Below are 23,157 nucleotides of genomic sequence, written 5' to 3' on the forward strand. Positions count from 1 at the left end.
ACATGTCTTGAGAAATGTGACGTCATTAGAGAACATGATCAGCTTGTAGAATGGGCGCTGGAATCTCCCAGACAATCCAACCCTCCCTTATCAACAAGGACTCTCAAATGTCATACAAAAGTTGAAGCATTTTGTCTTATGGCTGGAGACCTCAAGGATATGATGTCTCAATGCTGGTGGAAATTTAGGAAGTTTAAAAACATCACACAGTTTGACTCGGAACAGCTGAAACATTTTGCAGCTTCATCCATCCAAGCAGCATGGCGCTACCACGCCATCCATCCTAAACAAGAACGTACTTGAATAAGGATACAAAGTTTGCCATGCAATTGGCTAAGGCCAGTATTGCTGCCGGCAGCTCCCCAAATAATTTAGATAACAGTATCGTTTAATAGTTAATCTAGTTTTAGCAGAAGCTCTTGTTATTTATCGAAAGACAACTTATAGTTTGTTTAAGAGGGCTTGTATTATGTTGTGGATTAATATTGCACTCACTTTTTTTAAGTCATTAATTAAATTGCTAGTAGCTTGTTTTCAATAGTTTGTTTAAGAGGGCTTGTATTAAATTGCTATATAGCACATGATGAATGTTGATGGTCGGATCTTGATCATCATGGTAGTTTTAATTTTTGGCTCAAAGTACAAAATCTCTGATGGCCTAAGGGTGCAAGTTATATTTATCATTTCGAGAAATGTTATACTCTTATTATATTTTTTATACGATGTTTTGAGTTCTTTGCATGCAACCTAATTAGAATTAAGTACAGCTTCAATGAATAGAACTAAATAAATTAAAGCATCCACATCTCAAATGTACAAATCATGATCAGGTCGAGCGGCTCATAAGGGCCATAACAACCAATGTAATCCAGAAGGCTCAACAATTCATGAATGCAGAAAGCTACAAGAATATGATGATGATCCGACCCAAAGGTTTTGTTGTGATGAAAGCTAGATTCAATCTCTTTCTTTATCTCGTTGTCAGTCATGTATATTAATTTCATGATCAGTTATTATCATCTGGATTTTATAATTAATTACTGAAATATAAATGGTATATATCTTTGATCTTCAGGTACTGCATGGGCGCTTTTTCGTACATCTTCTCCATCGAACGAGAGACCACATGCTGGCAGGTGGCCTGTAAGAATGATACTGGATATATCATTAAGTCTTCTTTTAACTGTGGTGGTTCTAGCAATTACACATTTTTAAATAATTTTTTCTCTTTAGAAAAAAAACCAGATACCATGAATGTCAACTGTAGAAGGTGCATAAAAAAGTCCATAGTCCATCGTGCCTTTCGAATATCGAAGCACTCTTTTTACTGCCATCCAATGAGAATCTTGTGGATTATGCATAAATTGGCATAACTAATTTACTTCATATGAAATATTAGGATGTGAAATGGTGCAATATTGTAATGCTCCCACCACACGCCTGTATTCAGTAGGATTTGGTAGAAGTGTGCCATCATGCAATGATAACTTCATTCTCGAAGTTGTTGGACATGCGAATGGCTTTGCTCCTTGCATTTTGGTGCTATCAAGGAGATTCGAGATGTATTTTGCTTGCCGAAGATGAAGTCCTTCATTGTTACGTTGTGCTTCAACTCCAAGAAAACAACTTAACTGTCCAAGATCTCTAGTATGGAATTCTTCTTTCAAGCTATTAATAAAAGAAATAATGGCAGAATTGCTTGATCCAGCAACGATAATGTCATCTACGTATACTAACACAAAAATTTTTAATGTGTTAGTGCAAAGTGTAAACAATGAATAATCAACTTTTGATTCCTCAAAGCCAAGTTGTAATAATTCTAGAAATCTAATTTATTCAAGGATTTAGAAAGAAGCAGGTAATTGCACAAATGTTCTAAGGTGGACTTGGCAGGATGCCCAAGGCGATTATGCCAATTTTCCAAGGATGTTTTTATTCCTAGTTTTGCAGTGAAGCAACACATTTTATTTTATGAGCTCTTGTGTCCAGCAAATGGATAAAGTCCGTTTTCAACCAGTCCTTGAAGCAGGATGCCATCTGTCTTGTTGTCCTTCACACAAAAATCAGTATCAGTTTGCACGAAATAACAATCATTGTCTAACCATAATTGATTGATGGAAAAAAGATTCGTAGAGGCATTTGCACAATGAAGAATATTTTTGAGTTTGAAAGAGGCATGATCAAAATTTAGAGTTGAATTTCTAGTATTTTTGGTAACCAAACTGAGCCATTGCCAACTTGGACGGTATCATCACCCTCGTAGGACGCTTGGTTCGTTAAATTTGCTACATTGGCAGTGATATTAGCATTGGCTCCACTATCTGCATAACAGACATTCTGGTCATAAGAATTATTAGCTTCAACAACCATGGCATCAAGGTCAGCAGGTGGCAATCGTCCCTGAAAAGAGAAGTCAAAGCGATGACATCAATCAAGGGCAATATGTCCTCTCTTTCCACAAATTTGACAGGTTGGCCTGTCATTGGTTCGAGTAGTTGGAGGAAACTAATTACCTTTATTTGGATTGTAAGATGATTGTAGCAGTTGTGGCTTTGGAGTCGTCGTTTGTTGCTTTGGCTTCCTTGAGATGAATGGTGCTTTCCCTTTTTGGTTTGTTGCGAATGCATAGTGTTGATCAGGTGCTGAGTTGTTCTGTGCATCAATGAGAGTCTCAAAGCTTAAGAGTTCAACCTAGAAGTCATTGAAGGACAAATCTTTGTCGCGGCATGCGAAATTGAATGAGGTGATGAAGGGAGTAAAAACTAGCCGAAGTCCTCCCAAGAGAAAGCTAATCAGATCTTGATCATCTGCAGCCTTCCCTGCAGTTGCTAGTTGATCAACCAGATTCTTGGCTTCCACCATAATTTCACTACAAGACCGATTGCCTTGAGTGATGGTCTGAAGTTGTCTTTTTAACAGAGCAATCCTAGACCTTGAAGTATATGAAAACCGAGTGTGAAGAGCATCCCACGCTTGTCTCAAGGTCCTCATTCCATAAATAGTAGAGACTAGCTTCTCTGTAATAGAAGCTAATAACCAACTTAGAACACGTCTTTCTTTAACCACATTGTGTAAGCTGAGTTAGTGGTCCCATTTGAAAGAGTTGTTGATGAAGGAGAGACATCTCCATCTACAAGATCAGCAAGATCATGACTCCTTAAAAAGACCATGAATTGGACGCTCCATGACAAATAGTTGGGGCCAACCAATTTTTTGGGAAACAAGTTGGGCATTGGCTTGAACAGTAGGTTGGGGAAGTTGGGTATTGTCATTTGAGTTGGAGGCTATCGTTTGGAAAGCAGAAGCATGTATCAGGATCAAGCGTGTGCCCTTTTACCAGCTGATACCATATAAGAAAAATACACAGAGGAAAATAGGAAAGACTGGAAGTGTTTGAATTGGTTGGCTTAGTTGCCATTTGCTTTTCATTCAATCGAATTTATAAACTATTACATATAACAAACTATAGAAAATTAAGGAGTACAAATAGATAATTTACAGTTAACATTAATCTATTGTTTCAATCAAAACAGAATGAGAAAATTTTGGAGGTGGATTGTTTGCTGCACAACTGTCAAACTGATATAATTTCTTCAACTTTTTTCTTGATTCTCTCAACTGATATTCAACTGCTGCACAATTGCTAAACTGATCTGATTTCTTCAACTTCTCCCTTGATTCTCTCAATTGATATTCGACTGAGTCATTGCATGCTCCAACAATACATAATCATCAATGCATTTTGTTCCTTTAAACTTCCTCTCCCATTTTAGAAAGTAATCAAACATAATATATTGAAAGTACCGCTTTGAGACATAACTAAATCGTACTACCAAAAATACTAAGATGTGCATGATACCTTTTTTCATTCTTTACTACTTATATCAATGATTAAAATCAAATGAAAGTAGTAAATTTAGCTATACCACAATATTATTTTCAACAAATTAAAGATAATAATTTGTAGGTAAAAAGACGTTATAAATTGTTATTCATTTTGAGCATATTATATATATACATATAAATATATATATATAAATTAATGTTTTCTGATCATTTTCTCGCAGTTCACTTGGTCAAAACCTTGAAACAAGTCCTTATTATTGGGAAAACTGCTTCACAGTTTTTATCTCAATCTTTGGCCCGATTCTGTTTTTATACTTCATTGGAAATTTGCAGGTTGATGCTGATCATCATCTTCTTCTTCTTCTTCTTTTAAATGTTTTTTAAGTAGGGATCTTATTATTTCCATAATTATGTGTATATATGAATATGTTTGAACTCTAATTATTTTCATCTATTCATTATGAACATATATATATGTTAGAACAGGTCCTTAATTGAATTCTCACTCATTTAATTGAATATTCTATTGTCTACTTATATATTGAATAAGTAAATTCCCATGTATCTTTGGGACAAATGGTTTGAAAAAGTATACGTTAGGACATGATGATTTATCTATGATATAGATTTTTGATATATAATTTGTATAGTTGTATATAATTAGGTTTGGGGATTCTTAATTTCCAATCCAATTTGGAGAAAAATTAAATTGGATGAGATTTTCTCCAACCCATTTAGAAGTACCATGTCATAGTCAATTTGAATTTTAAACATTTAGCAAGCAATAAAATCTCGATCTTTGGCTATTATTCAATAAGCGATGGCTAGTCAATTATAGGGGTCTAAGAAATTAATGTGACAATTTATGAGTGGAAATCTTTTATGAATATAATGTGACAATTGATAACTTTTAAATGTAATTTATGAGTAGAAATCTTAGATCAAACTGATCAAACATAATTGTGATGTGACAGGTGTACATGCAATGGGAGGCATCTAACGAGTTGGAGGAGATTTATAACCGATCAAAATCCAGGCAGCATAATAAGATCATGACTAAGCGATTGGAGACATCTAAGCGGTAGGACTCGTCTAAGCGGTTGGAGACATCCAAGAAGTACTACTTGACATATATGGATGAGGAGGATAAGGCAGAGATCATGAGAACTAAATTACGTAGCATTGAGTGTTGGATAAGCAGAATTGGACTCCCTGACTAGTTAAAACAGATGATCATGAGCTATGTGACACCAATACTACAAGATCAAAACAAACATATTAATACAAAAAACCCATTCCCACATCTTCCCACAGCACTAATTAGAAGATTGATTAAGCTCCATCTTTGCTATCCCCTGCTAAGGAGAGTGAGTTTTGATCCTCCCCTCCCTCCACCCCTTTAAATTTAAGTTATTTTTCCATAGAAATGCTTCAAAATTAATCGAATGTATGGTAAGATCAATGTAGTGATTTAGTTACGAGTTAGTTGCTATATTAAGAGAAATGTCGTTGTTATAACTACATTTGTCTGACATCCATCCTCAACATACCTACTACTATTATGTCATACTTTAATTCATCTTTCATGTAAGTAGTTGACTTATAAAACCACTTAAATGTGTCACATCAATTAAAGATTATAATTATGGTTGCTCAATTTTGTGTGAAGTCTAATTTTGCTCAATTGCTTGTGAACACCCAAGTGCCCATATTCGAAAACAAAAGTGAAGAATTATTGTATGAGATCACCTATAAGTTTCTCAAGCAAGTGCACTACAATCAAAGCAGCTACATTGTTCGAGAGGGAGAACCATTGGATGCACTGATCTTTGTGGTCAAAGGAATTGTGTGGACGTATACAGATAACCATGGCAATAAAACTAAGTGTCTTCAGACAGGTGACCTCTTTGGAAGGAATCTTGTAGATTGGGTGCTAGAATCCCCGGACTATCCGACCTTCCCTTGTCAACAAGGACTCTCAAATGTCATACAAAAGTTGAAGTGTTTTGTCTTATGGCTAGCGACCTTAAGGATATGATGTCTCAATGCTGGTGGAAATTTCGCAAGTTCAGCCACATCACCCAATGATCTGACTCGCAACAACTGAAACAATTTGCAGCTTCATCCATCCATCCTCTTTAAGTACTTAAATGAGGCTACCAAGTCTGCCCATGCTGTTGGCTTAAGGCCACTGCAGCCAACAACTCCCCAAGTTTAGATAACTGTACCACTTAATAATTAATTTAGAGTTATCAAACGTTATTGCTCTTTGTCGAAATACAATAATTGGATTGCTTAAGAGGACTTGTATTATGTTGTGGATTAAATACTGGACTTATTATTTTTTTGTCATTAGTTAAATTGCAGTCGCTTGATTTTAATATTGAGTGGTTAACCACTCAATAAATAAATAAATAATTGTGTAATAATAAATGAAAGTGATAATATTGTTGCACATTATCAATTTGAGAAAGAAAAAAGTAGGCTCACACCTTCAAATCATTGGATGTCGTATTTTAATATTCTGCACCATTATCCATGAAATATTGATAGTCGAATATTCTTGATGGTGTAATATGTTAATTTTGGTAGTTTTAATTTTTGGTGCAAAATACAAAATTCCTATTGTTATTGTATTTTTTTTTTTATAGGATGTTTTGAGGTCTTTGCAACCTTAGAATTAAGTATAGCTTCAATGTATAGATCAACCAAAGCAGCTGCATCTCAAATTGGCAAGTTTTCACTATAATGTAATGAGCTTGTCCTGTCCAACAAATCATGTAAGCTCATTATAAATAAAAGATAAGAGGGCAAAGAGCCAAATGAGTGTATCCTAACAATCAATACAAGCCAGAAAAATATACATGAATAAAAACAAACGATCAAGAATATTTGACGAAACACGCTTGGTACCACTTTTTTTTTTTTTGACCCAATGCATGCATGGTTAATTAAAGAGATGGCCCCACCTTGAAAGCCGATGAAGGAAGATCTTAATTTCTTTTAAAGAGATGTACGTCTAATCTCATACAAAAGACGAATGAAGGTGAAGAAATGAATCGATCTTAGAGAAAGTGAACAAACCTTTGGGTGTGACATTACCTTATGTGATTAATTCCAAAAAAAAAAAAAAACCCTTTCCTAGCTTCTTGACGCTCATTGTTGATTTATGGAGAAAATTCTTTGTTAGTGTAAAATAAGTGTGTTGGCATATTTATGTGACAACCTGTGTTAAATTGTGTTGTAACAATGTTAAGTGGGATCAAGTGAAAAGGTATTGAAGTCAGCTCAACATGGCTTGAGCGGAACCCATATAGAGATTAGTTCGCTCAACTCTTACTCGACATGGCGCTTGAGTAGATATTCATATAGAGAGTTCGCTAAACACCCACTCGACATAGCGCTCGAACAAAATCCAGACAGACAAAGAGTTCGCTCCACACTCGCTGGACATAGGCTTGGGACTGACTCGTATTTGTTTTTGGAGCTTGTTTCAGTTCCTTTATTTCAGTTGGATGACTGTATAAATCCCATTGGTGGTTTCCATTTTGGGTTGTAAGGTTTAAAATTTTCTGGTACTTAGCTTTGACTACTTTTTATTTTCTGCTGCGATAATTTGTGTTGCACACATATTGCATGCTTGCATACACTAGCACATGGCGTTGGGGTGTGTGATCTGTGTGGTCATCATACGATTCATCCCGGTGTCACGACTTCCACCAAATCATACATGGGGTCGAGGGCGCCACAAGCATTGTAGCCACCAAATTACAATATCATTCCGTTTAGTGAACTCAATAGTTACAAAAGCGCATGGGATTGTGTTCGGATCAAAATGCCAATTGATAATTGGGTTGTATGGGTATGGCATCCTTCTCTTCCTAAATTCATGGCTACTACTATGTGGAAGGCGCTTCATGGTGCGCTGAGTGTTGATGATCGGGTGAGAAGAATTGGCATTCCTATTGTGTCAAAGTGCAACTGTTGTGACCACAGAGCTTATGAAGATCTAAACCATGTGTTGGCTGAGGGCGAGTTTGCTAAATGTATTTGGAGGAAAAGTGCTTTATAGGTGGGAATGATTGTGAGGGAGGGTCGGTCTTGGAAGGAAATAGTTGGTAGTTGGTATAATACTGCTTCTAAATCTTCTACTATGGGTAATCTTATTGGGATCATCCCTTCTATTATTACTTGGAGATTATGACTGAGAAGATGCAAAGCTCGTATGGAAGGCAGTGGTGAGTCTGTTGAACAGGTTTGGAGAAGTATTCGCTATTGGATTACCAGAATAGGTGAGAAATTAAAGGCCGGGAAACAATTGAAAAGAAGAGATGAGGTGATCTTAAAAGAGCTAAATGTCCCTCCAAAAAAGAGTACAAAAAAGACATAGCAGATGGTCAAATGGTTTTGAACATACCAGGGTAGATACAAACTCAACACAGATGGGAGCAGCCAAGGCAACCCGGGGCAAGCTGGAGGTGGAGGAGTAATTCGAAATTCCTCATGTAATTTTCTTAGAGCATTTTTGATTTATCTGGATCAAGGAACAGTTTCTTTTGCAGAATTCATGGGAGTTTATCATGGATTAAAATTGGCTAAAAGTATGGGTATTGTTCAGCTAGATATAGAATTGGATTCCAGTACTGTGATAAAATGGTTGAAAACATCAATTTGTGGCTTATGGTATGTAGAAGATTTTTGGGAAGAACTGAAGGATATGAGGAGAAATATGAATGTAGCTGTCAATCATGTTTATCGGGAAACCAATGCTCCAACATACTTCTTAGCTAGAATGGGCTCGAAGGGACGCACAAACAACTGGGAATTTTTTTCTGATTTACCTCGTAAGCTTCGTGGTCTCCTGAAGACGGATAAAGCCGGACTGCCATACCTTCGAGATGCATAAACTGCCCTGCTTTGTCTTAGGCGTTCTGAGTTTATGCTTGGTTGCACTTGGTTTTTTTTTTTTTTTGCTTAGTTTTTCTATCTTGGCTTTGGTTTGTAATGTGTAACCTTGGTTTTCCTCCGCCACATGTGAGGTTTTAAATAAACCCCGGAGGGTCTATCCTCCTTCATAAAAAAAAAAAAAATTGTTACAAAGATTCAATTGCTGAAATAGGTAAATCTCTTTTCAAAATTTTCACAAATTCTTTCATAACTATGTTTATTAACAAGTTAAAAAGTTTGAATATGATTTATTAGATTTATTGGAAATTGCATTATACATCAAGCTAGCTAGAGAAGTAATGAAAACAAATGGTCCCACAATGCTCCAAGAAATATATATGTGATTGATCAAAAGTAAACATATTTTTTAATTTATGTATTTATCTTATTTAACTTTCAATATTAATTTATTTCTAATTCAGTTTATTAGTATTAAACTACTATTTGCTCTTACTCCAATTTTGTAGCTTGAACCCTATATGTTTGACTAAGTTGACTCGGTTTGTTCATGCTAAATATGAACAAATTTAAAAAATTATTGAAGCTAAACCAACGATTCTTGTTACACGGTTAAAAGTCACTTCTTACAATGATATTATTGAAAAGTAAGAATTTTATATTTTAGTTTTAAGTAATATGCCTACACTATATCTAATACAACTTTTTAACATAAGACTTTTTTTGTCATCACGACCAAGAAGTGTGTTTACAATCAATCCTCTTATTCCTGGTGCAGCATCATTGCAAAAGTGGTAAAAAAGAGGATTGAGAAATGAAGCAAATATCACTTTGTATTTCTTTCAACGTGAACAACAAGCAGAGATTACAAGTTGTATTTAAACAGATACGCTATGACAGAAGGACATTATACAATGAGGAAAGGGGGAGAGTATCGTGGACTATAATATTTGATTGAAGATGCTGAGATATGAAAGGACACTTTGAATATTTTTCCTTGATTTTAGATAGAGATCTTCATGCTGTGATTGAGTCATATTAGTCCGTGAGCTGTACTTAAAACTGACTTGCAATGCAAAATTGTCTCCACAAATTTGTGTTGATCGTGAGGATGTTTATCACACAATGACATGTAGTTTCCTTGTTTCACCAAGAAGCATCCTCTTCGTGCTCTGTTTGTGTGAGTTGAGCTGGGTGATGTGCCTTATTAGGTAATACATGTTTCGCTTTTTAATTTATTTATTTATTTTAAGACCAACACTTCATGATTCATTACTTAAAGATATAACAATTACATTTTCAAAATTTTGGTCTTTGTTTTCAATTTTTTTTTTTAAAAAAAATTTCAGGCAACACTCAATGATTCATTACTTGAAGACATAATTGTAAAATCCCTAGATCCGACACATGCATCTATCTCTACTCATAATGTCTACCATTAACCAACATTTAATGTTGCAAAACTGCTCAAAACATCACAACTCATGACGGTAAAATCATATTCTTAACAACAAATATTCATTTTTATGATGTGATCATAAAACAGAATATCATCCACTTTTTTATAAGTGCATCACAATACTTTCCTAACTATGCAATATTTACAACAACCCAATTTTAATATTTGTTATAAATATGATATAGAAACCAAAATTTTGAGTAAAAGGGAAGATAAATGTGCTCGACCTTCACCAAATATTCTTTTACATGTCTTGCATTGGATGTAACAACGGAACAAGCTATGAATACAATGAAACATATATGTGTTATCATTGTTACAAGCATTGCACAACCACGATATTTACTTTTTCTCTAAACTTCTAGTTTTCATTACTCACTTAAAAAATTTAAGATATACTTTCTATCCATCCTAATACATAACTATATTTTTGTTACTAATAGTTGTCGAGCATATGTTGAAATCGATGATGGTACAGGACAATTAGCTACAATAATATTTGGTGCAATTGTAGAGGAAGCACTACGTTGTTCAGCAATTGATTTTATGAATCATACTAGCGAGAAAACATAATATTACATTTTTTTAGCTCCTTCAATTCAAATCATAAAATATTTTTTCTTTATACCGTCACATTTCAATTACTCTAATTTGCAAAAATATCATAAATCAAAACAATTTTTATAATAAGATGTTTCTATTTAAAATCTTTTGAACCTTCAATTTTGTACATTTAGAATCTTTATTTATTTAATAAGGACATATCAATACCAAACTTATATCATCCAGGAGCATCTCCCATTCTTGAAAAGTATTGCCAAAGAGACTTCACAAAAAGATTGGATAATTCAAGTTGTCGTAGACATAGATCAACTCAAACAATAGCACTACAAAAAATACAATATCCTCTCAATTGATTCATCAAAAAAATAGGAAACATGCTGATTAGCTTATTTACCACTTGCTTAACTACAAGAAAAAGTGTTATTTCCGGCTATTTTTATTTCCGGCGACGCAAATATAGCCGCTAATAGTTATCAGTATATACGTAGCCTTTTAATAATATTATTAGTACCTGACTGACTTGCAAATTTTCATTTATTCTTGTTCTGACATTGTTGCTTTTTATGTATCTTTCAACATCTATATGACTAAGAATAAATAACTTGTTTCATCATTATTCTAATTTTTTTTTTGTTTGGTAAATGAAGTTGTTGAATGCGAGATATCATAGAGGAAATCACATTGGGTGAGTGCAACGGACTTAATATTTATTAGTTCCAATAAATGCAAATTATGTATTTCTCATATAAAAAATCTTAAGTGCATATGGCTTTTCACCTATATAATTTGTTCTTTTTGGTGCGTACTTTGTTTGGCAGGATCAAATTGCCATGTGTTGGATTTTTCTCACATTGGGTACAGTGATTTTGGAAGCTAGTTTTATACCAGACTAAAGAGCTAGCGTATGTAGAGACTTTCTGAATCATGTAAAAGGTAGTCCCAATTTCAGGTGAGACCCTTGTATTAATTGTCAGAGAGTTTTTACGTGTTCTATATATGTACATAATATATACAATATATATATATTTTAGTTAGAGATGCAAAGGAAAAATAAGAGATGCTATCTTTTATTAATTGAATGCCTTGTAACTTGGGCTTTGAATATTATGTTTTTGCAGAAATATATTGCATTTCTTTACAGTTGTTTTGAAACACTTGAAGTCAAATCGGTGAATCAAATTCAGCTCTTCCCATACTTGTTGGAATATGGTGATTAGAAAGAAAAACACTTGCAATGAAGAAGCTGGCGCATTCATGAAGGCAACTTGCTGCTAGACATTTATAGTTTGAACGAAAAATACTTGTAAATTTATATTCCATTGTGATATGTTGGATGGTATTATGTAAAATGTACACTTAAATCTTGGTGAATTTTAAATATGTATGTTGAGGTTATTTGAATGATGTTGACATATAATTTATATGTGCAATCAAATATAAATTTATCCAAATTTAGGATTTCTAATTTATTAATAAGCAATTATTTGTTATGAAATTACAAATATTAGGAAAATAACAGGAAGACAAAATACAAGCAAACAGAATTGGATTTAAAAAAAAAAAAAAACATATTTCCGGCGAATGTAACTCGCCGAAAATAACTGCAGCGAGTAAGGACTGTTTGCGGCGACTATGTCATCGCCAAAAATAATCAGCTCACGTTATCATCGACAAGAATGAAACATTTGCGGCGAAGTTAAATTCGCAGCAAATATTATATTTCCGCGGTTTTTAGTCGCCGGAATAGACTTCACAACTATGCTAAAAATATCTTTACTGGCGATATATATGTTTATTTCCGGCGATCTATACTCGCCGGAAATGGAAAGCATTTCTGTCCGTCCTCCACCTCGGCACAAAACGTCTTACTTGGCTGATTAACAGCGGCGACTTTGGGGCAAGATGAGGTAGCCGGAAATACTTTATTGCGGCGATATATTCATTTATTTGCGGCGAAGGACGTCGCCGGAAATGAGTTTATTCCTTGTAGTGCTTTATCCTCTCATATTACATTGTTTATGTGACTTCATTTTGAAAACTTCTATCAAACAACTGTTAATATTAAACATGCATGTATATATATATATATATATATATGCTTTGTTTTGTAAACTTGTATCAAGTTTCTTTAGGATGTATATATATTACTATGGTTGATGTGTATATTATTTTATTTTGCCGTATATATAGTTGATATATATTATTAGGTTATTTTATCTCAAGTAGGCAAACCTCAACTTGGCAAACGTCCCTTGACGTTGCTTTACTACTAGTGTGTGTGTGTATATATATATATATATATATATATATATATATATATTGAAACGGTAACACGTTTAGCTGGTTGACTTTTCACTATTTTATATTATCTATCTATCTATATATATATATATATATATATATTATTTATCTGAACATAATTAAGACATGATCACTACAGCTTCTGCATCTTCAATATTGCAGCTCACTCGTAATTAGATGCAGCATCTAAGGCACTTTCTGTCACTTATTCATGCTTTAATCTAAATCGTCTTCTTGTTTCTTCATCGATCCAACTTTAAGTGCAGGTTCATTTTCTACATGATTTTTTATATTGTTAGTGTAGGTTCAAAAAGATTCATATCTTAACAAAGATTCATATCCTAAAGAAACAATTACGTACTGATCGCACTGCAACTATGTCACATGGATTAATCTCACTCATTGGTCAAGTTTGCAAAAATTTTACTCGGTTAATCTGTATATTCTTTCTTGAAGGTTTAGTAAATTAGCATATAATTTACAGTAACTCGTCCAGACGCGTGGGGCCTAGTAAATTAGCAAATTGCACTTTTCTACTTTTTATGATTTTTATAGACGTAATTGTGAACCCTATTATAATTATCGATGACTGAGAGTTTGAGACTGATGCCCCTTGAGAGTTGGGATGGAGTTGAGAGACTATGGACTATACGGAGAATCTCATTTTTTGGTGAGATTCAAATTCTACTTTTACCACGTTCAATTTTTTATTATTAATTTTTTTCATTTATTGATTGTAACTTTCTATCTTCATTTCAGGTATGACTAATAGACCATTGAGATTTGACTGAAATCCATATTTAATATTTAATGTTGTAATAATTGAGACTGTTATAACTTATGACTACATGTTATTTAGTTTTTAAATTATTGTAATTAAGTTTTTTTTTTTCAGTATTTTTTTTCGGAATTGGGTTTTTGTGAATCCAAAAGTCGAAAATAGGCAATTATTTAGCTTAATAAACGGTCGGTTCGGAGTTCCAACCTCTTATCAGAGTTCCATCCTCTTTTTGGAGTAGGACTCCGAACGCATTCGGAGTCGGAGTAAAAATCTTCCTCTGAAGGTTGGAAACGTTTGTCGGAGCTCAGCCAATGGAACTCGGCTCATGAGAACGTTCCTCGTAGAGTCGTAATCGTAGTCTCGTAGGTCAAAGTACTATTACGTAGGTACACATGATTTGATAAAAAAGATTCATATCTTAAAGAAATAATTAAAAAATAATTACGTACTGATCGTGCTGCAACCATGTCACATGGAATCTCACTTATTGGTCAAGTTTGCAAAACTTTTACTCGGTTGATCTGTATATTCGTCCAAAGGGGGCCTAGTAAATTAGCAAATTGCATTTTTCAATCATTTTCATTTGCTGGGAAAGTGGGTAAGTTTCATTTTCCCTATGTTACATTAATTAATTAACACGCTTAGCTGGCTGAGTGGACTTTGGAGTAATTAATTAGTTTTCATTTTCCCTACGAACAACTTTATATATATATATGCTAAAGAAAGACTTGAGTACGGGGCCGGATAGACTAATACGGCCAATGCTTCACTCAATATTATATTTGTCAGAAGATGAAGACATATGAACATTGTTCACGGCCACTTGCCAGCATCTGCATCTTCAATATTAATGCAGCTCGATCACTCCTAAGATGCAGTATCTAAGGCACTACTTTCTTTCACTTATTGCTTTAATCTAGATCCTTGTCTTGTTTCCTCGCTACCTCCAACTTTAAGCGCAGGTTCATTTTCCAAACAGTTATGCATATCTGGCTATTACCATGCATGGAGTTCTTTATATATATATGACAGCGTTCATATGTTTTCCATTTTCTATATAGAAGTGCTCCAAATCCGGAATTTCTGGATACTAAGATATCGAAGTTCGTGGAGTTGAAAGATTTTGGAGACCTTATTGTATAATTTGGGACTCTTGTAAGCTTTAGTAGTTATGAGTCGTCGTCGGAATTCTCGAGGAAGTGGGCGAGTAAGGGGAGATTCTTCTTCTTCTTCAATCTTAAAAATGTTATTTATCTTATTATCATTTGACGTGTTATCAAATAAAAGATAAATAATAAAAGTTAGTAAATAATTTCATCTGATGATTTAATAACACATCTGAAATGATATAATAATAGTTAAAATGATGATGAATAACACTTATCATATGGCTAATGCGCATTTCTCATATATATATATATATATATATATAATTATTACCTCTATTAATGTTTTTTGGTCACTATATATATATATACGTACGTATGTTGTGCTGATCAGGGGCGAGGATGTTGAGAGGCAAGGATGATGGTATTGGTTCAGAACAAAAGAAAATAAGAAAATTGGCAACTGGGCAGGTCAATCACCCTTTGATGATGAAAATTATTTCAAAAACGCCGTGGTTCCAGTACTTCAATTGGGATGTGGCGTTTCTAGTGGTGTGTGTAGTTGCAGTAGCAGTGGACTCTTTGTTCTTTTATGTTCCTGTCATCAACGAGGCTACCAAATGCATTACTGTAGATACCACATTGAAAATCATTTCTATTTGTGTTCGATCGTTCCTGGATTTGGTTGCTTTTGGGAATTTGGTTGCAAGCAGGGACTACATGATGAGTTCAGACTACGTAATTAACATTCTCGCCATTCTTCCAGTTCCCCTGGTACTATATATGACAAACTTTTATGCTTCTAATTTTATAATCCAAACAATAATATTACTAATTATTAAATGTATAAAATTAAAAAAAAAAAACATAACTTAAAAAAAAATATAAAAACACGCCAAAATTAGAATAAAGAAACTAGAAAGTATAGAAATTAAAAAACAACTCAAAACATAAACCGATATTTTTAAAAGAACTTAAGAGTATAATATATTAGAAAAGAAAACTAAAAATTTGCTAAAAACATAATTAATAGGGTTTTGCTTCCAATTATGTTGGAGGAAATTTTATTGAAAAACATGTGCTTGTTTCTCATATGCTTAAGAGATACATATCAATATTATAAATGGGTTGCAGGTTGGAAGAAAAACTTCCTCCCAAAAACTCTGTCCTGTCATAGTATATTAAATTTTCAATTAATAGAACGCCACCAAAACACTAGACGATGTAAAATAATATGTAAGATGTCAGAAGTTCATGTTATTTGAATGTGAGAAGATGAATATGATTAATTTGTTTGTATGTTGAACAAGAACAAATACTCCCAAGTAAAAATTGCCAGAGCGTTTTACTCAGAGAGAGAGTTTATTATGAGCTAATTGATTGGCTTGCTCTCTTTCCGCAGTACTTGCAGCTGTCCCAGTTCCTTTTCTTGTGAACCCCTTTTGAGAGATCAAACTTATGGTTTGAATCAATAGCTCACGGCAAACTGATAAAAAAAAAAGGGATACCAGATTGTGTTCCAGGATTTTGCAATCTAAGTTCTGGCCCGGAATCTGAAACCGAAATCTGGTTTTTCGGATTCCAGACTGTTAGGACTCTCAGTGATGAACAGTAATGTAGAATAAACACAGTGACGATGATGCACTCACAATGATAAAAATACCTCAGAGATTCATACGCAGTGAGGGATTCGAGGTCCCCACTTCCTCCTTAAGAACTAATGATTCCGATGAGAATTTGCTCCAGAATGAATACAACATTCCTCTGGCATGATACTTAACAAACAGTAATTGAAAATACAGAAAAGCCCCCCAATAACTACCTTTTGTAAATAACTAAGACTACACCGTTTTATAACAACTCAAACGGTGCGTTTACATCAATAACCCAGCCTTTTATGTTGCCTAAAACTATGCCGTTTCTCTTAGTTAGGTGACGTCGTTTCTTGCCCATAAAAGAACTATCCAAGCTGCATCGTTTTGAGCTCTTGAAGACGCAAAATCCCCAAAGCTCGAACTCCACTTCACTTCGCACACTTCTGTCTTCCAGCCTACAGACCACAAACCCTAAAGCTCTCATCTTGCCTTCCATGGATTCCCAAACTCGAGGACCCTAACATTCTCCCCCCCTTAAAAAACCTTGTCCACAAGGTGTGGATACAAAGCCCTCATTTTCCACACTTTCTCCCAACTATTTTCTTCCTCCGATAGCCCTATCCATTTGATCAGTATTTCGGACACTGCCCTTCCTCCTTGCTGTCTCATGCGTCGATCTCGTACCGCCTCTGGCTCGGGTAACACCTCGCCGTCGCTATTTGTGGGTGGCAAGGTGGCCAATGGTTGGATCCGGTCTCCTAACTTCCTCTTTAAGCACGACACATGGAAAACGGGATGGATCTGCGACGTGGATGGAAACTCTAGTCGGTAGGCCACCAACTCGAGTCTCTGAGCCACCCTGAACGGCCCGTAAAAACGTGGCACCAACTTCATGTTTCGGCGAGCCGCCACTGATTTCTGACGGTACGGCTGCAGGCGAAGGTATACCCAGTCTCCCTCTGTGAACTGTCGCTCCGTTCTATTTTTGTCAGCATAATTTTTCATTCTTACTTGTGCTGCCGTGAGGTTTCCCTTCAAAATGTTGAGAATCTGTGTCCTATTCCGTAGCAATTGATCCACTGTGACATTGTTAGATGTTCCCGGGATATAATCCAGTAATCTAGGGGGCGCATACCCGTAGAGGGCCTCGAAAGGGGACATCTTGGCTGAGCTGTGGTAGGTGCTATTATACCACCATTCAGCCAAAGGAAGCCACTGACTCCATCCAGTAGGCTTAAGACTTGCATAACAACGCAAGTATCCTTCCACTACCTTGTTCACATCTTCTGTCTGCCCATCGCTTTGAGGGTGATAGGCTGAGCTAAAGTCTAGTGAGGTCCCCTGGAGTGTAAACAAACCCTTCCAGAAGGTACTTAAGAACACGGGGTCTCGATCTGAGACTATACTTTTTGGGAAACCATGTAGCTTGAACACTGAACCAAGGAACACTTGGGCCACCTCTGAGGCGGTGTAGGGGTGTGCTAAGGGCATGAAATGCCCGTATTTTGTGAACCGATCAACCACCACAAAGATAACTGAGTACCCTTTTGATTTCGGTAGCCCTTCTATGAAATCCATTGAAATATCCATCCAAGCTTGTTGTGGTATAGGAAGGGGTTGTAGGAGTCCCGCTGGTGGCAATGTTTCATACTTGGATGCTTGACATATCTCACACTCCCAAACCCATTTTTTTATGTCTTTTTTTCATACCAGTCCAGTAGAAGTCTCTCTTGGCTCTTTGATAAGTCTTCAAATAGCCTGAGTGTCCAGCCATGGGGTCGGTGCGTATAAATTGTAGTACCTTTAGTTTAAAGGGGGAATCGGGCACGATAAGAATTCTTCCTTTTCTCAGAATCAGCCCTTGCTGCAATGTTGTTCCCTTAGGAACTTCATGGTGATTCAACAATTTCTCCATCAATGCAGAATATTCTTCACTGTTTAGGTAACTTTGCTTTAACTCCCCCACCCAATCAGCAGTCGGAAATGAAATTTGTGCACACAACCCCACATTTTCCTCCCTTCTTGAAAGAGCGTCAGCCACTAAATTTTCTTTACCCCTTTTGTACTCAATAAAAAAGTCGTACCCCATTAGCTTAGTAATCCACTTCTCTTGCACCTCAGTTCCCACACACTGTTCTAGCAGGAATTTAAGTGCTTGCTGGTCTGTTTTAATGACAAACGGTTGTCCAAGAAGGTATGGTCTCCACTTTTGCACGGCCTTGACTAGAGCAAGTAGCTCCTTCTCGTATGTTGATAACAATAGTGCCTTACCCTTAAGAGCCTGACTGAGGTAGTAAATAGGCTGTCCGGATTGCATTAAGACTGCCCCAATGCCCTTTCTGCTGGCATCACATTCAATTACAAAGGGCTTGCTGAAATCAGGTAATTTTAGCACTGGTGGTTGGGAAACAGCTTGCTTTAGGGCTGTAAATGCCTTGCTGGCCTCTATGTTCCAAGAAAAAGAATTTTTCTTGAGTAGGGAGGTGAGAGGGGCAGCAATAAGCCCATAATTCTTGATGAATTTCCGATAATACCCCGTGAGCCCTAGGAATCCTCTTAAGGCCTTCACATTTTTAGGCTCGGGCCATTCCAACATAGAGATAATTTTAGAAGAATCAGCCATAACACCCTTAGCACTTATGATATGGCCCAAGTAGTCAACTTCCTCCACGGCGAACCGACACTTTGATTTTTTTGCATACAAGCAGTGCTGTTTCAGCATGCTTAAAACTGCCCTCAAGTGATTCACATGCTCCTCCTGAGACTTATTATACACCAAGATGTCATAAAAAAAAACCAGCACAAATTTCCTCAAGAAGGGTTTGAATACATCGTTCATTAACCCTTGGAAGGTTGCCGGAGCGTTAGTGAGGCCAAAAGGCATCACTAAGAACTCATAGTGCCCATCATGGGTACGAAAAGTCGTCTTAGGAATGTCATTAGGCACCACCCTCACTTGATGATAACCCGATCGTAAGTCAAGTTTAGAAAAAATCACCGACCCAAAGAGTTCATCCAGCAACTCATCTATCACTGGAATAGGAAACTTAGCCTTTACGGTTTCCTTGTTAAGTGCCCTATAATCCACACACAGCCTCCAACTGCCATCAGCTTTACGGACAAGCAAAACCGGGGAGGAAAAGGGACTAGAGCTAGGTCTAATCACCCCACTTTTTAACAACTCAGCCACAATCTTTTCTATTTCTGTTTTCTGGTAATAAGGGTATCTATATGGCCTGTTTGTGATGGGTTGAGTGCCTTCTTTGAGAATTATTTGGTGGTCATGAGTACGAGATGGAGGTAGCTCCTGAGGTTCATTGAATACCTCTTTGAACTCATCCAACAGTTCTGAAAACTGCTCCCCAATCAATTCAGCCTTTTCTTCCTCTTTCCCTTCACATACAATTTGCAAAAGAATGCCCTTTCCCTTAGCCATAGTTGCTTTAAGAAATTGTTGGCTACCCTCTACAACCGAGGGACTCAACTTCATTCCCTTCAATTCAATGATTTGGCCCTCCCACCCAAATGTCATTATGAGCTTCGAAAAATTCCAAGTTATGTTGCCTAAGGTTTCTAGCCATTGGACTCAAAGTACGATGTCACATCCCGCTAAGTCCAATAAATGAAGAGGAGGGTTTAGCCAATTACCTTGCACCTTCAGCTAGGCTGTTTTGCAGATTCCCTCACTGCTAAGGCCTTGTCCATTGGCCACTCGAACCTTTAATTGCACTGAATAATCCACTGGCAGCTGCAATTTTGACGCCAAGGTTGAGTCTATAAAGTTATGCGAACTCCCGGAGTCCACTAATATTACTACTTGCACTCCAAGAATACTTCACATTAAACGCATAGTTCGCACATTAGGAGTTCCTGCTATGGCAGCTAAGGAGATTTCCAACTCCTCCTTGTTGCTGGTTAATGCTTCTATTGGCAGTTTTTTCTCTTTGTCCTCGCCTGTTTGCTCCTCTTCTTCTTCTTCTTCTACCTCTTCTTCATTCCCTTGTATCAAGTAAATGCGGGGGTTTTTGCAAGTGTGTTGAGGATTCCACTTTTCCTCACAATGATAACACAAACCCTTACGTCGTTTCTCATCCATTTGCATGGAAGAAACTGGTTTAGTGCCCCCCATAGGCTTCCTCCACTTGTTGTACTGATCACTCGAGTAAGATCCTTGGGAATAGTTGCCCCCTATCCCAACAGAAGTTGATCTCTCCCCCATAGGTTTACTGATTTTCTTGATGCTGTTAAGGTACTCTTCTTGCATTTTTGCTAATCGATATGCTGCGTTTAAATTGACAGGGTTTTGCATCCGAATCGGAATGCAAACTTCATCTCTTAAGCCACTAAGGAAGCAGCTGAGTTTGTGAGGATCTGAGAGGCCTCTCAAACGGTTGGCCAATGCCTCAAATTGGCTCATGTACGCAGCCACACTACTGGTATGTTTCAATTTTGTCAATGCTTCCATCGGATCATCGTAAGCCGTGGTTCCGAAGCGAAGAAGTAAGGAACGGGAAAAGGCTTCCCAATCCCGGAATAACCCCCCTTCGGAGGCATTTTGGAACCACACCAATGCATTCCCGTCCATATGGTAAGAGGCCATCAATAACCTTTGAGGCAGTGGAGTTTGATGGAACTCAAAATAGTGGTTGGCCTTAAATAGCCAAGTAGCTGGCTCGACACCTTGGAAATGAGGAAAGTCGAGTCTGACTCCTCTTGGATTAAATCTTCTCAGTTCTGGAATTTCAAGGTCCAGGTCATGGTGTGGGGGTGGAGGAGGAGGAGGAGGAGGAAGATTGTGTTGTTGATTGAACCAGGTGCGTAACATATCTTTGATTTCTTGGACATCCGTTTTCACCGTATTAACTTCTATTTTCAACTCCAGGATTTCTTGTTGGTGACCCTCCACTTGATGCTGCAAGGCTTCTTGTTGGTGTTTAGATCTTGTGTTGTCGGCCATGGTGGTGGATGATGCTGTTTGGATTAATTTCTGAGTGTATGTGTCTGATAGTGGAATGCGTTTGTGTGGATATTTTCTGGTTTGGTGATGGATGAATATACCTCGGTAGGATTTGTTTCTGGGTGGGTGTGGGTATCTTCTGGTTTTGGCTATGGATGAATGTATTGTTTTGGCTATGGATGAATGTTTACTGATTCTGTTTGGATTAATTTCTGGGTTGGAAATGGGTAGGATCGACGGCACTTGATACCAATTGTTAGGACTCTCAGTGATGAACAGTAATGTAGAATAAACACAGTGACGATGATGCACACACAATGATAAAAATACCTCAGAGATTCATACGCAGTGAGGGATTCGAGGTCCCCACTTCCTCCTTAAGAACTAATGATTCCGATGAGAATTTGCTCCAGAATGAATACAACATTCCTCTGGCATGATACTTAACAAACAGTAATTGAAAATACAGAAAAGCCCCCCGTAACTACCTTCTGAAAATAACTAAGACTACACCGTTTTATAACAACTCAAACGGTGCGTTTACATCAATAACCCAGCCTCTTATGTTGCCTAAAACTATGCCGTTTCTCTTAGTTAGGTGACGTCGTTTCTTGCCCATAAAAGAACTATCCAAGCTGCGTCGTTTTGAACTCTTGAAGACACAAAATCCCCAAAGCTCGAACTCCACTTCACTTCGCACACTTCTGTCTTCCAGCCTACAGACCACAAACCCTAAAGCTCTCATCTTGCCTTCCATGGATTCCCAAACTCGAGGACCCTAACACAGACCGAATCGTAAAAAAAATCCATGCAGGATGAACAGTCCTAATAAAATCTGGAGCTTTGTTACACAACCTTCACCACACTCTATATTTTTTAAAATTTTTTAAATTTTTAATATTTTTTTAAAATTTTTTTTTGAGTTTATTATTTTTAAATTATTTCAAATTTTCTATTCATTATTCATATAATAAATATTTGATAAAAGAAAAAAATAATAAAAATTAAAAATAATCATGTGGAGTGTGGAGTGTTAGGAGGTTGTGAAGATTTTTTATAAAATCTATTGTTTTATAAAGAGATTGTGTAGACTTACATATTTAGATCCTATAGATTCATTACTTTTGCATAAACAAGTACGTCCTCCACAATTAATAGCTAGTAGATCTTACGTACGTACCTTAATTTTTATATTTATGAACAACAGATTGTAGTGCCACTTATGTTTTCTGAAATGAGCGGTTCAAAATTCCTGAACATAAGGAGAATCCTAAAGGCAGTTGTTCTGTTCCAATATGTGCCAAGAATTATCCGTATCTACAGATTGTGGAGGAAAGTCAACGAGACTAGTACCCGATTTAAAGTGATGAAAGCAGAAGGGTACAAGAATATGATGATGATCCGACCCAAAGGTTTAATAGTGATGAAAGCTGGATTCAATCTCTTTCTGTATCTCGTTGCCAGTCATGTATGTTAATTTCATGATCAGTTATTATCATCTGCGTGTATTTCATAATTAATTACTGAAATATTAATGGTATATATCTTTCATGATCATGATCAGGTACTGGGTGCTTTTTGGTACTTCTTCTCCATCGAACGAGAGACCTCGTGCTGGGACGTGGCCTGTGAACCGCATCAGA

At 36.4% G+C, this 23,157-nt stretch overlaps 1 protein-coding gene and 1 long non-coding RNA gene across 2 annotated transcripts in view; both read left to right on the plus strand.

Annotated features, from left to right (window-relative positions):
* Positions 1-23,157, plus strand: part of LOC109020120 (cyclic nucleotide-gated ion channel 1-like) — a 109,104-nt gene that overhangs the window by 67,089 nt on the left and 18,858 nt on the right. The gene's annotated exons all lie outside the window — the stretch shown is intronic.
* Positions 11,406-12,134, plus strand: LOC118344897. The gene is made up of 3 exons (XR_004798624.1): positions 11,406-11,459; positions 11,593-11,723; positions 11,893-12,134. It is a non-coding gene; the product is annotated as an uncharacterized LOC118344897 (long non-coding RNA).

Source organism: Juglans regia, chromosome 16, assembly GCF_001411555.2.
Source record: "Juglans regia cultivar Chandler chromosome 16, Walnut 2.0, whole genome shotgun sequence".
Classification (NCBI taxonomy): Eukaryota; Viridiplantae; Streptophyta; class Magnoliopsida; order Fagales; family Juglandaceae; genus Juglans; species Juglans regia.